Raw genomic sequence first — 12,588 nt, forward strand, 5'->3', positions numbered from 1 at the left:
AAAAAACATGATTTTCACTCGTATTGTACACCTGTGACAAAATTTCATGTACATGTAGAATCCTTTTTAATTACCAGTTACTTTCGTTTCCACTTTATTATCATGTCATGTCAATATTCGGACGTTATGGTATAAGTATATTTGAGACAATTTATAACAAAAGACGTCATTTATGACAAAATTATGTCACAACCTTGTATAAAGCAATACTCTTGCTGACATGTACGCCAATCACAACAGACAGGTCATAATGTTTTTAGTTAACATACTAAATTGTTTACAGATGAGCATCATAAGTCATTAGCCTACATCTTGTGCACAAAATAGAATTCAACTTCTTGATTGTCGCTCACAATCAGAATTTGGCATAAAAATAGGGAGACAACAGTCACATAATTGGTACAACTGAACACTTCGTAGAGCGATTCATAGCTTTCCTGGCAATTTCTTAGAGTAAAGTCTGGGTCAATTTATTCTATGTCAACGAGGTAGCCTCCAAAAAATCACATACCCCTCTACATATAGCACCCTCTTCGCACCTTACTAGTATGCCACTAGGTACAGATGACTACAGACATTGAAGTAGCCCATATTTTTATTAAATAATTTTTACAGATAAGAATAAGTGTAAGTGTATGACATCAACAGCTACTTGTGAACAGGAAATGGTTTGTCTTGTGGTGAGGAGATCCCTATCTCCGTAGGATTGGTTATGCATAAAAAATGAAATGGACAATTGGTACAAATATTAAATTACAACCATCCTTGTTAAAATCAATGTCAGTAGTTAAAGGAAAATCTACAGTTCTTGCACATGTCTTGACATTCAGACCAGATAATAATATACTATTCAAAAAAAGTAGGGGATATTTGATTTTGGGGGCATAATACTAAAATATGCAAATGACTACGAAAAAAGTCACTATAGAACCTAACAGAAGAAACATTCCCAATTACATGTGACGCCCAAACGCACCAATAGCTACCGCATGGAATGCAGGTGATGCTTGGGATCATCATGGGGGTCCAACCCAAGATTTGCACGACTCTGACTTTGAATGTTACTGTCATTGTGGCATTGAATTCCAGGGTGGAAACATCAGTTTAATTGTTTTAGTGACCAGAAAACAAATTTTGATATGCGTCGGCTTACCCAAAATGAAAGGTTACGTGCCCTTGGCATGCTACAGATCGGCACAACACAGGCGGTTGTGGCGCGGACGATGAATGTTTCTCAGTCTGTCATAAGCAGGCTATGGTCCAGATACCGTGATACACAATCTGTACAGGACAGACCACGCTCAGGTCGACCAAGGGCGACAACTCAAGCCCAGGATCGATTTATCCGTACCTTGGCCTTGAGAAATCGTGTCATCACAGCAAATCAGATCAGCGCTCGTCTTCAAACAGACACTGGTGTGAGAGTGAGTGGCCAGACGATTCGGAATCGACTGCATAGGGGTCACCTTCGCGCCCGACGTCCTCGCGTGATCCCTTGTTTGAGAGATCATCACATTCAGGCAAGACGTCGTTGATGTAGGGATCGTCAACACTGGGATAATCGACGCTGGAGCAATGTGATGTTTTCAGATGAGTCAAGGTTCGCACGACGTCATGGCCGCCGTTTCATCTTCCAGGATGACAACGCAAGATGTCACAGGGCCAGGATAGTTACAGGTTACCTCCAACAACAGAACATCACCACATTACCTTGGCCAGCACTGAGTCCCCACCTCTCCCCCATCGAGCATGTCTGGGACATGCTTGGACAGAGGTTACGTCAACGTCAACAACGTCCTGCCAATGTCCAAGAACTTGCTGCTGCGTTGCAACAGGAATGGGACAATCTGGACCAAAATGACCGAAGACGTCTCATTAGGAGTATGCCACGTCGGATCAATGCTTGTTTGGCAAACAGAGGAGGATTTACCCGTTACTGACTTGGTTGTGATGCTGTGGTAACTTTGCTGTTTGACCCCGGGTATCATTTTACCCTTATAATGGTCAGTCTGTGCCTTACTTAGTCTAACGATCATTTGGAATAAATCGATGAATGTGAACTTCATTTCATTTTGTCATTTGTTTCTTCGTCAGTTTCATTAGGTGACTTTAATAACACTTAAAAATCAAATATCCCCTACTTTTTTTGAATAGTATATATATGTACAGAAAGACAGTGGCGGATTAAGCTCCACCAAGGCCTGAGGCGGCAGTTACTGAAGGGCCTACATGTATTTAGTTTTTAAAGTTAGAGCCAAGGTAGTTGCTAATATTAAAAACGGGATTCGTTACTGAGGTTATGATATTATTAAAATATTAGTTATAACTATTGAAATTTGTCGTACAAAATGCTTTGACAGCAGAAACGTCACCGGAAACCAACTGTACATACACCTATTTTTAGGGGTGATGATTTTCCGTGATCGCGGAAAAAACGCGGAAATCGCGGAATTGTCCACTCAAAACGGAATTTGAAATCTCACACGGAAAAAGACGGAAAAGCCGATATTTGCTGATACTAAACACAAACTCAAAACAATTTTGCAGTTATCCAAGTATTTCATCTTTTTATTCATAAAAATCGGAAATATTGAATGATATCGCATGGTTTTGTTACTGTCTATTTTAGTATTTAGCTACTTTCATTTCATCATATAGGAATCATAATTTTAATCGAAACGAAAACCTGTCTTTCATGTATCCCTGTATACAATTACTCTGTAGTTGAACTTGAATTAAACATTGTAATGTATATATGTCTTAAAAAAAACTTCTGTCACTTCATAAAAGTAAAAATCGTTTCATTTACTTCTTATTTTACTGCCGTACAGTAGTAACTACGAAGATGTCTGGATAAATCGCGACTACAACTAGCAGCTGAGAAAAATGGCTTCGTCTGCTAAAAAGATGAAACAAGCTCACAAGATGTAATTTTCTGTTATTTAATTCGGGAAACAGGTTTAAAGAATAACTAGTCATTGAACATTACAAGTCATTCACAATTCAACATTTGTTATCATTGGTTTAAAATGATCCGTTTTGTAATAAAAGGCATTTTAAGATGTTTTATTCATTTATTCATAAAATAACATTTTATCTCGAAAAAACGGAATATGGTCAGCTCTGAAACGGAAAATAACGGAATTAAAAAAACTTAAAACGGAATTTGCTATTTTCTGAAACGGAAAATCATCACCCCTATATTTTCAAGGATAATATTTCCTCATGATGGGGTGTTTACATCGAAACTAGCGCAAGATCTTTTGCTAGATATTTTGTCTTAAGCCAAAGTCGTTTGATATTAGTAATGTAACTTTATATGCCCATAAATGACGTCACGTGGATACAATATAATAAGCAAGACATAACCGAAAACTTACAAGGATTTAACGTACATTGTAGGCCTACGTTTAAAAAATATGAACAGATCTGCAAACAATAGGGCCTATTTAAAATGGCGTAGGCCTAATTAATTTCGGGTGAGGGCCTATGTTGATTCCCGTTGGGCCTAAACCCCACCCCCCCTTACATTCATTATCTATGCGTTTTTAATCGTATCAGACAAGTCTTAAAAATTTTTTTTACAAAATCTTTGGGCCTGAGGCTGCAGCCTTATCAGCCTCACTGATAATCCGCTACTGCAGAAAGGTGGAGCTCCAAAATACCTATTTTCAAATTTCAAAGCTTGTTATGTACGCAAACTACATGTACTGTAACATTAACTGTGCTGTCTTGTGATAAGTGGTCCATGGAGATCTAAATAGGCATTAACTTTGATGAAATGTGCACTATGTAAGAAGTCACTACGTCATAATGATTATTATAGGATAAATTCTGTTCTAAGATTCTAAAAGAATTTCAGTCTGTCAAATTTCAAAGCTTGTTATGTACGCAAACTACATGTACTGTAACATTAACTGTGCTGTCTTGTGATAAGTGGTCCATGGAGATCTAAATAGGCATTAACTTTGATGAAATGTGCACTATGTAAGAAGTCACTACGTCATAATGATTATTATAGGATAAATTCTGTTCTAAGATTCTAAAAGAATTTCAGTCTGTCCGTAGAACACCTAAATGACTAAAGACGCCATAGGGGGTGTGGGGGAGGGGGTGTGTGTGTGTGTGGGGGGGACAGAGGGACTAAATACATATAAATCAGCACTACAGCCTACTCTTATATCAAATTCCAACTGTCAAGGGATCTTTTACGTGTACGCCAATGTGTACACAGGACCTCGGTTTTCCGTACCTTTCGAATGACTAGACAGCTTTCCTCCTTGTCAGGCACTCCCCGTCCTGCATCACTGACAAGGGGGAACCCGGAACCATGCTGGAAAATCTAGATGAACTTTCTCGGCCAATGTAGGGATCAAATACATGTACCCAACCTCCAGGCTAGCGAGCCAGCGTCTTACCAACTTAGCCACCGTGATCCCCCTAAATACATATAACGATATCGCTCAATACTGGCCATATCTGAGGAATTCTTACTTATACAAAACCTGCCATAAAGTGATCTCATGCTTACAGGCATATTGGCCACCAAAAATGAAACAAGCTTTTTATTTTTAAAGGTTTGTGTGACCTATATACTAAGGGAACACAATGAACACACTACTGCCACAGTCTGATAAACCTGTCATGTCAATCTACTGGTTACCGTAGTGATCTATCAACAAATAATAGCTTTTATTCATAACCTTCACCTTAATCTACTCAATGGAATGCACAAAATATGTCAACAATTTAATTTAATGGCACTTCAGGCTAGTATTCCAACAGGTACATGAGTGACATAAATGTGCATATAGTTTATCATAATACTAAATCCGGTTAGTGCTAAATGATAGGGCCAGCTCAATTTTTTTCGTCATAGGTCATGAGATACATGTATAAACAGAGCTTGTGCTAATCCCAACACTAACCCTAACCTTGACCAAGCCCCAATGCTTACCCTAAATTTTAACCTACAATCTAGCCAACAATCACGTGCTCAAACCTCATTTACATCTCATCGACCGTGACAAAAATTGAGCTGGCCTTAACAAATAGATTAAGCCATGCCAAATATGTCCAACTAGATTGTAATTTCAATATGTCAGGTACTAGTCATTAGTTCCAGACATTTTATCAGTGCTTGAAACATATAACAAATTTTCTACATGTAAGCTTATGGTCTTTCACTAATCCATTGCTTTCTATAACAAGGTTTTACAGTCCATATTTATTTTATGACATAGCCACATAGTTGGTCAATTTCAACATTATTTGCTAATCAAAACCATTTAAAAATCAGTCCTTCACGTTTTAAAAGGTGCACTTTCGCCTCTGCTCCTCTCGACGCACCTTGATTTTCCTTTGCAGGAGTCATTAAAGACACCTGCAAATTAGCTAAATCCCTCTCCTAAATAGTGAGATTAATAAACTACTTTCTGTTTTTGTTTATTTTTAGACTGCATACATTTGAGCTATCAGTTTCCATGTTGATAATTCTGACGCTACCATTTTCACCAAACATATTCACCAAATATTAAACAAGACTAAAGCATATACATTTTGGCTCTCCTTAATTCAAGAAAATGTAGAATTTACGGGAGCTGTTCTCTTATTTTTGAAATTGGCAGGAGCTTTTTATGGTTCCCGCATAATTTTATATAAGTGAAGGACAGAAACGTATGAGGTGAGGGGCAGCTGTTTGTTTATAAATTCAATGCTGAAACCACAGCGTTAATTTACAAAATTTTGAGCAGGATACCTTTCCCAATATTTTAAAGATACATTATGTAAGAAAGACAAAGAGCTGGCCATTCTTGCTATAATACTAATAATAGTTCATAAATAGATAATGTAAAATGAAAATATTGAAAATTTCATTCAAATAATACTTCATTCTGAGCCACGTTATCACTGTTTGTCGTTTTGACAAGACGTGTGTATTGTGGTAACCAGGGCACTGGTATAATCGAGACTTAGCCTCGCTTTCCCATTTTCAAATTAAATTTTTAAATGGCGAACCGTTTTAATCTAGTTAAAATCTCTAGTATCCGATACCATTGAGAGTTGATTATGTTCTTGTTTTGTTAATAAATGTCTAATTAATAGTTTATATAACATTTCAGGCCTAAAGAAAGACCTACAATAGGCAGATTTACCTCTTGCATAATGTATGTTTATATCACTGTTAATTATTAGTTTTTATGATGACTATAATTTTGAATTTATTTATTGATGTTTAAGATTAAATTTCGGTTTTATAGTCTGTACTGTAAATAGGCTGAGAGGCAAGTTCTCCAACCGTCAAATTCAATGCCAGTCAGGCAAGTAGAGAATAAAACAAGATCTCAAAAAAGCCATTGAAATATTTAATCATTTGGTACATGTAATAATGGTAATGAATATTTAGCGAATATTTGGGTGAAAAGCAATGTCAACACCTTCAAAACTGATCCTGAAGTTCAAAGAAAAGACATCCGTAATCGAATTATAGCTCCTTACCAATCCATGTTGGTTGTTCAATCAGTTATGGCATCAGACAATTGTTGACATTGCAAGACCTTGACATTGTAAAGAATATGGACTTCCAGGAAATACACTGAACATTACTGAATTAATATCTCACTGACACTAAAGGTCAAAATGATCCAACAATCTAAGAGTTTGACCTAATTACGTCTTATTATTCATAGTTGCTATTTGAAACAATAATCATTTATTGTGAAGGCACACAATCAATCAAATATCTAACCTATCCAGAACAAAAGATTAGTATTTTACTGTTATGACCAGTGCCTCCAGCGGAGGGTTTTTTTTTTTGGGGGGGGGGGTTCTGACAACTGAATCAAATAACAGTAAATGTAATAAGTGTTTAGAAAGTTTGAAATAGACACACACAGAGATCAACTCAGTTTAAAACTTGAAATTCAACACCCCATAATACAACTGATGTAGTGAAATGCACCACTGTAATATAATAAAGCGTTTATTACAACACTGTCAGTCATGTAAAATAATACCATCGCAAATGACTCAGAGTTTCAAACAAAGTTATAATCTTGATTGTAGCACAGGATCTAATTTTGTGGTACATGTAGAAGCCATGAAAGAAATTAAAACTCCAAAATATTTGTAATGGCCCCAGACTGAATGGCATGGTCTGTGTTTTTGATGGCAGTGAAATTAAAACTTAACAAAATATATTTTTTACATATATTTATTTCCCATACCCCGGTAAAGATTTTGGTTGTCATGCATGACTGTGATAAACTTGTCTGTTTTATTTTTTAAAGAAAAATTTAGGCTTAAACTTCTGAAAATGATTTACGATTCAATCCATAAAACTGATGATCAGTTATTTTTTCAGGTAACAAATAGGATAAACTGTGGGTGAGGCCCATAAATAGTTGAGTAAGGCTGATGAGAAAAAAGGGAGGGGGATGCGTGTGATGTGGGATGACCTAGTGGTCTAGAGGGTCGTGCTTCAACCAGCAGAAGACCGGTCACCTCTGGTTTCGATCTCAGGTATTACTAGTATGAGCGTACGAAGCTTGCAGATAGGGGCACCTTCTCAACTCTGTGGGTTTACACCGGGTAGCCTACTCCAGGCGATACCTCCCTCGGTGAAAGCAGACATTAAACACGAAAAACAACAACGGATGGGAAATGGCATGGGTGCGGGCTATCTGTTAGGTGTTAAATAATTACACTGGTTACATCATGTAGGCTACATATACTATTCAAAAAAAGTAGGGGATATTTGATTTTTAAGTGTTATCAAAGTCACCTAATGAAACTGACGAAGAAACAAATGACAAAATGAAATGAAGTTCACATTCATCGATTTATTCCAAATGATCGTTAGACTAAGTAAGGCACAGACTGACCATTATAAGGGTAAAATGATACCCGGGGTCAAACAGCAAAGTTACCACAGCATCACAACCAAGTCAGTAACGGGTAAATCCTCCTCTGTTTGCCAAACAAGCATTGATCCGACGTGGCATACTCCTAATGAGACGTCTAAGGTCATTTTGGTCCAGATTGTCCCATTCCTGTTGCAACGCAGCAGCAAGTTCTTGGACATTGGCAGGACGTTGTTGACGTTGACGTAACCTCTGTCCAAGCATGTCCCAGACATGCTCGATGGGGGAGAGGTCGGGACTCAGTGCTGGCCAAGGTAATGTGGTGATGTTCTGTTGTTGGAGGTAACCTGTAACGATCCTGGCCCTGTGACATCTTGCGTTGTCATCCTGGAAGATGAAACGGCGGCCATGACGTCGTGCGAACGGCACAACATGGACTGCCAAGATGTTGTCCCGGTAGTACTGGCCTGTAACACGCCCTGCAACAACATGTAAAGCCGTTCTTCCAGCAACAGTGATGCCTCCCCACACCATAACAGAACCACCCCCAAATCGATCATGTCTGATGACGTTAACGTCTTGGAAGCGCTCGTTTCGACGACGCCACACCCTCCTACGTCTGTCCAAAAAATCAACAGTGAACCTTGACTCATCTGAAAACATCACATTGCTCCAGCGTCGATTATCCCAGTGTTGACGATCCCTACACCAACGACGTCTTGCCTGAATGTGATGATCTCTCAAACAAGGGATCTGTCCTGTACAGATTGTGTATCACGGTATCTGGACCATAGCCTGCTTATGACAGACTGAGAAACATTCATCGTCCGCGCCACAACCGCCTGTGTTGTGCCGATCTGTAGCATGCCAAGGGCACGTAACCTTTCATTTTGGGTAAGCCGACGCATATCAAAATTTGTTTTCTGGTCACTAAAACAATTAAACTGATGTTTCCACCCTGGAATTCAATGCCACAATGACTGTAACATTCAAAGTCATAGTCGTGCAAATCTTGGGTTGGACCCCCATGATGATCCCAAGCATCACCTGCATTCCATGCGGTAGCTATTGGTGCGTTTGGGCGTCACATGTAACTGGAAATGTTTCTTCTGTTAGGTTCTATAGTGACTTTTTTCGTAGTCATTTGCATATTTTAGTATTATGCCCCCAAAATCAAATATCCCCTACTTTTTTTGAAGAGTATATATACACACAGAAAATGAATGTAGCTTTTTCAATATAGAGGAAGAAAATTGACCTGCTGACCAGGAGTCTATCAAATGAAATTAACCATTTTAGTTCACAAAATTATAACCGGTGCAATGTGATTTAGTTTCTGTTTTAAAATCACTCACCCGCATTTATACATTTTGATCTACATATTCATAAGCTTATGTATTGGTCATTAACTTAGTAGATACATGGCCAATTAATCATCAATAACCACAATTTGAGTTTGACATGAATAAAAATTTGTTCCTATTATTTCATCTAAAGGAAGTGTCAAGCACTGACATTTGCATTTATTAAGAGTATTACATAAATTGTCAACTGCTCGCACAGTGTAGGCTACCGTTACTGTCGCCAGTGTCGGTACCCTACTACTACCGGTACTGCCCTTTAAAATAATATTAATAAGCTTACTATTACTAAAAAAATTAAAACATAAGTCTTTTCCGTTTTTCTTTACTTTGACATCGATTGCATAACTAGAAGGATCAAGTTTTCTTTTTAAAAATAAAGTTGTGAAATTCCAAATTTGCACGCAACCCTTACTTCCCCGAGGCCCAGGAATGTGTTGTATTTTGCTCGTTATTAGAAGTGTGTTATTAAATATTGAAACACATCTTACAGCTAAAAATAAACCAAACTATATCCACATGGTTTAAATTTGTATAGTACAGCCATTCGTGTGTTTTGACAAAAATAAAAGTGCTGTAAACGTCACGAGCGAAAAAAAGTATGTCGTTCGTTGATGGATGTCAAGTCGTGCACTTGCCCCGTCCGAAGTGAACTTCCACTATTCGGGGATAATTTACTCGCTCCACAGTAACTTCAACAACAAAACCGAGTCATTTGTAATTCAGAATGGTCACTAACAACCCGGAACCATTAATTAGACATCGATAATTAGCCGAGAGGCCCCAAATAAACTCAAAATAAAACTTACCGAACTCCTCATATATCCTGTGGCTGCCATTACGGTGACGTCATATTACACTTCATATTCATTTCATTGGTTAATCTGACTGAACGTGCTATTTCCCGCGTTTTTAATAATGTTTCTCTGGTAAAATATAGGTCATATTTAGAATTCCCTTTCTAATATTTTTTTTTATATCTCTGAGTCCTATTGAAGTATTAATGCCAGTTTAAATTTACATATCTAGATTTAGTTTTAAATTTATTCAAGGAAAGATTTTGAGGCTCAAAAACAAATTTGTACGTTTTTTCCAGAATGTTCAATTATCTGGAAATCTGAAAGAAATATAATCCGCTGATTCACTCAATAAAATAATAAAAAATAAAGTAGTAGAAATAGAACTGGACATACAAATGGTATTTCTTTATTTATTTTTTATTCTTTTATCAAAAGCTTTGGTAGGGCACTATGTATGTATCCTCTATTTGCGGCCAAAGGAAGGGATTTGAGTTTATTTTCTGAGCGCTTTTACTACGCCGGATCTTGACGTTTAAAGAAGTAAAGCCGGACAGAAAAAAACCACGTGTAGAGTGTGGTATTTAATTCATAAAAAAATGGACTGAAATTGTAATTTGTATTCCACGGTTATGATTTTTTTGTCTGGGGTAAATTTACTGGTGACTTACAGGTGCGACAGATAACTTTCATTTCCTATTGTTGCTTTAAAGGAGTGTCATTTCTACCGTAAGTATTTTATTTCATTCTGTTGTCAACTTTTTTTTCTTTTTTTTACGAAAGAAATAAAATCATCTTTCAGAGACGACGCTTGAGCCTATATTAAACTATGGAAATATAAATAAAAGCATACATCGTTGGAATGTGTACCTCAGTAGAGAGGCCAGGGAAGCGGTTCATAGACCGGGCGGCTAAGGCCAAGCGGCAATGTCGGGATCACATTCATGACGCCTGACACATTTTTGTGTAATAGTTTAATTATATATTGTATTACAGACGGTGGAGCGCGGGTGTCAAACGCAAGGACCACCCAAACGTCACAAACTCTTGATGCGCATTACGTGGTATTATTATAATTATACCATAAAGCTATTATATCCCCACGAGAGTAATACAGGAGTTACCCCCCTTTATCTGTTGGTTCAAAGCCAGTGTCGGTGATATAACTTCCGTGGAAGCGGGAAGACACACATGGCCCATATCCCTCGATATACAGATAAGCAATAAATATTCGCTTAGCCGCTACTGATTGATCATTCATACGGCCTTTTAATAGTAGGATGTCGCCGTTTAGTCCTTCCATTACAAAATCAAAGAAACAAATAAAAGACCCGAACTTGGAGTTTTTGTCCCAACGAAATGCAATTGGAAATCAAACATCAAACAAACATCATTATCATTTAGATGACTGATATTTTTTTTCTTCATATCGTATCTATTCTTTTTCATTTAAATGATGAAATGAAATTAAATGGGCTTTAAGGCCCTATTACTGACCCGACGCAGCATGGTGTTGTTGTCCTTCTCATTAGCTCGGTTGGTGCCCAAAAGTAGGACGTTAAACCCCACATAATCTCACTGCTTGATCCACGCTAATGTAAGCTCAGATTAATTATTCAAAATTCAATTAAGAAAACAACATCAAAATGCCTACGATAGATAGTTTATTTAAAATAGGCCCATTAATAATTATTCGCGGGCAGCAAATTGGTAGTGCAGTGGGCTTATTACATAGAGGGAAGAATACATCGATGCAATTTCAAATCAGCATATATTTGTAAATACTGAACGGAAATGTACCATTTTTTAATTGATATTTCTATTAGAGATTTATTATACACAATATATTAGTTTGCATGGGATTCCATTAGAGATTAATTTTTCGCAAGGGATTCCACTGTGCTAATATTTGGTGGGCAGTTCTAAGGACATTACTTATAAAGATCTTCGTTACTAATGACATTCCCCCAAAACGGTTGTAAGGGTATTACTCATAACGATCTTGTGAGGATATTGCATTTAAAGACCTCTGTCCTGGGTCATTGTCAGGATATTACTTATACTGATCTTGGCCTTGTGTCAACAAGGCACATTCGTCGAGCTATTCATATTGAAAATCACTATACATACGTCATTGGTTGAAACCAGTCAGCTGTGGGTTACAGTCATAATGAAGTGCACAGGGGTTTGTCCTTTCCAGACCACCTGTTGACACTTCTCAAGCTAACAATTTGTATTGTAACAACTTGACTGATGACAGATCGCGTACTAAGTTTACTTTTGGTTTCTAAATTTAAGTCCAAAGATATTAAGCCCGGTGAACTTACAGGAAATCAACGAGTGTCGTGCACGAGACTAGTTGTCCTATTCCTAGAGTACCAAAAACAACTTCACATAGCTGATCATGACTTACACTAAAATAATACAACGTTTAACAATATTATACCCCCACCCCTGTCTTTTGTGGATTACCTCCACAATTGGCTGACGCTTTCCTTGTCGCTAGGGCAATGATATACTTTTGTTGTTTATTACTTGCAATATCTGTGCATTGTTTGTCTATTGGTG

The 12,588-nt window shown here is 37.5% G+C and overlaps 1 protein-coding gene across 2 annotated transcripts in view; it reads right to left on the reverse strand.

The window, feature by feature from the left end:
• Positions 1-10,077, reverse strand: part of LOC126807869 (mitogen-activated protein kinase kinase kinase 2) — a 43,465-nt gene extending 33,388 nt beyond the window's left edge. For both annotated transcript variants that reach the window (XM_050532730.1, XM_050532729.1), the window contains exon 1: positions 10,033-10,077. The gene's annotated coding sequence lies outside the window, so the exon portion shown is untranslated. The remainder of the gene's footprint in view (positions 1-10,032) is intronic.
• Between the last annotated feature and the right edge of the window lie 2,511 nt (positions 10,078-12,588).

The sequence above is a fragment of the Patella vulgata genome, chromosome 9 (assembly GCF_932274485.2).
Source record: "Patella vulgata chromosome 9, xgPatVulg1.2, whole genome shotgun sequence".
Lineage (NCBI taxonomy): Eukaryota > Metazoa > Mollusca > Gastropoda > Patellidae > Patella > Patella vulgata.